The following is a 2,500-nucleotide window of genomic DNA, read 5'->3' as shown; positions in this document are numbered from 1 at the left end:
AGAAAAAAAGAAGAAGAAAGGAAAGGGGGGGGGGGGGGGATGTCAACACAATTGAACATGCATTCCCATCTGCCGAGACGCATATACATAGAAAGACAGACACAGATAGTGAGACACACACACACACACACACACACACACACACACACACAACGTATGTGAAAGGAGTTGTTTTTAGTTGGTTTTTGTTGTTTGCTTTTTTTTTTTTTTTTCTTTTTTCTTTTTTCTTTTTTTTTTTCGGGGGGTGGGGGGTGGGGGTTGGAGGTGGGTAATCTTGAGGGTGGGAGTGTACGGTGCTAGTCTTGTCATGATCGCCATAACATCAGCACGCGTTTGGGGGGGCGGGGGGAATAAGAAAAAGTGAAACGAAAACATAAGAAAAGAAAAGAAAAGAAAAAAAACGAAGAAGAAGTAGAGTGATAGATTTGCCAAATGAAGGCTGCTTTCAGCAGCGGGCTGAGATTACACAGAGGGTTTCATCCTTGTCACCGGAAAAAAATACACAACATCATCTCGATCTTCCTTGGGGGGGGGGGGGGGGGGGGGGGGCGTGGGGGGGGGGGGGGTGTGTGTGAACAATATCTCTTCCCTTAACCCCTTAATTGTACCCCCCTCCACCCCCCACACACCCCACTGTCCTCCCTTGGCGCCTTCACAACTTTTTTTTTTAATCTTTTTTTTTTCTTCTCCTCTCTCCATCTAAGCTGCAACTCCGGCCGTTTGACAACTGCAACAATAGACACTGACAAAACAGCAGATGAAGAAGGATGAGGAGAAGTTGAAAGGGTAAAAAAAAACCACAAAAAACCCAGCAAAATACAACAACCCCAAAACAACAAGAAAAACAAGCAAACAAACAAAACCAAAAAAAAAAAAAAAAACAAAAAACACGAAGAAAGAGGAAATTTTAAAGGAGGATGAGAAGAAAGGACAGGGGAAAAAAGAAGAAGATGGTCTGATAGGGAAGGAAACAACAGGCGGGAGGGACTACAATCCGAATAAGAAATCAAAGCAAAGCAAATACCTACCCAGACTCGAATGAGTCATTCATTGTCTGCAAGCACTGATTTTTCTGTTCGTCTGATGGATCTGTACTGATGGTGTTCGGTATTCCTGTATTTGATACGGTAAGTTTTGATCTTGATAAAGTTCGGGTTTTTGACCTGATCTGAAATATCAAACGTAGCAAAAGCGAATGAATAGGGTGTTGATTTAGTAATATTGTTATTATCGTTCAATACGGTTTAGCTTGTCATTTGCCCGGCTTGGCTCAGTGGACTATGAAAACTTTTAAAACTTTGTGTGTGTGTGTGTGTGTGTGTGTGTGTGTGTAAAGTACTGATTCATCCTTCTTCTCTTTGTGTTTGTCATCTCCTTTGTACATCCCTGTGACTGGTGGCACGATTGTTTTATGTTTCTTCTAATATGGTGGGAGACCAAGCTCTAAGCGCTTTACAAACACGGGGTCATTTACACAACAGCCTGCCCACCTGGGTAGAGCCGACTGACGGCAGTCATTGGGCGCTCATCATTCGTTTCCTGTGTCATTCAATCAGATTTCACGCACGCACACATACACACTCAGACAAACATGTAACAATTTTCGGGGTTGTGCATGCTGGGTATGCTCTTGTTTCCATAACCCACCGAACGCTGACATGGATTACAGGGTCTTTAACATGCGTATTTGATCACCTGCGTGTGTATAAACACGAAGGGGATTCAGGCACTAGCAGGTCTTTACATATGTTGACCTGGGAGATCAGAAAAATCTCCACCCTTTACCCATTAGGCGCCACCGAGATTCGAACCCCGGACCCTCAGATTGAAAGTCCAACGCTTTAACCATTCGGCTATTGCGCCCATCAGCAGTTACGTTTGCTTAAGGGAGGCACAACGGCAGAAATGGTAAAGCGTTTTTGAACGTCTGATCCAGCAGTCAGACTTCGAGGACCCCGTTTCGGCATAGTGTTGTGTCCATGTGGTCAGTAGGAAAGGCATTTTACTCCGATTTTCCTCATTCCACCCAGGTGTGAATCGGTAGCCGACTTCAGTCGGGGAAGGTTAATTAAACGGCGTGAGGAGAGGCCTGGCCCCCGCCTTCATATGCCGAGCCCTGGACACATGTGGAGTGATGGTCCGCGTATGAAGCGAGAGAATCTGAGCGTGCTGGTTAGTTCGAATCACGGCTCAGCCGCTGATATTTTCTCCCCGTCCACTAGACCTTGAGTGGTGGTCTGGACGGTAGTCATTCGGATGAGACGATAAACCGAGTTCACGTGTGCAGCATGCACTTAGCGCACGTAAAAGAACCCACGGCAACAAAAGGGTTGTTCCTGGCAAAATTCTGTAGAAAAATCCACTTCGATAGGGGAAAAAAAAACAACAAAAAAACTGCACGCAGGAAAAAAAAGCAAAAAAAAAAAAAAAAAAAGGGTGGCGCTGTAGTGTAGGGACGCTCTCTCTCCGGGGAGAGCAGCCCGAATTTCACACAGAGAAA

At 45.2% G+C, this 2,500-nt stretch overlaps 1 protein-coding gene across 1 annotated transcript in view; it reads left to right on the top strand.

Annotated features, from left to right (window-relative positions):
* The window catches only part of LOC143282387 (acetylcholine receptor subunit alpha-like), a 234,473-nt gene that overhangs the window by 231,094 nt on the left and 879 nt on the right, over window positions 1-2,500 (top strand). The window lies entirely within an intron of this gene.

Source organism: Babylonia areolata, chromosome 5 (genome assembly GCF_041734735.1).
Source record: "Babylonia areolata isolate BAREFJ2019XMU chromosome 5, ASM4173473v1, whole genome shotgun sequence".
In the NCBI taxonomy this organism is placed as follows: Eukaryota; Metazoa; Mollusca; class Gastropoda; order Neogastropoda; family Buccinidae; genus Babylonia; species Babylonia areolata.
This window is presented reverse-complemented; position numbering and strand designations above follow the sequence as displayed.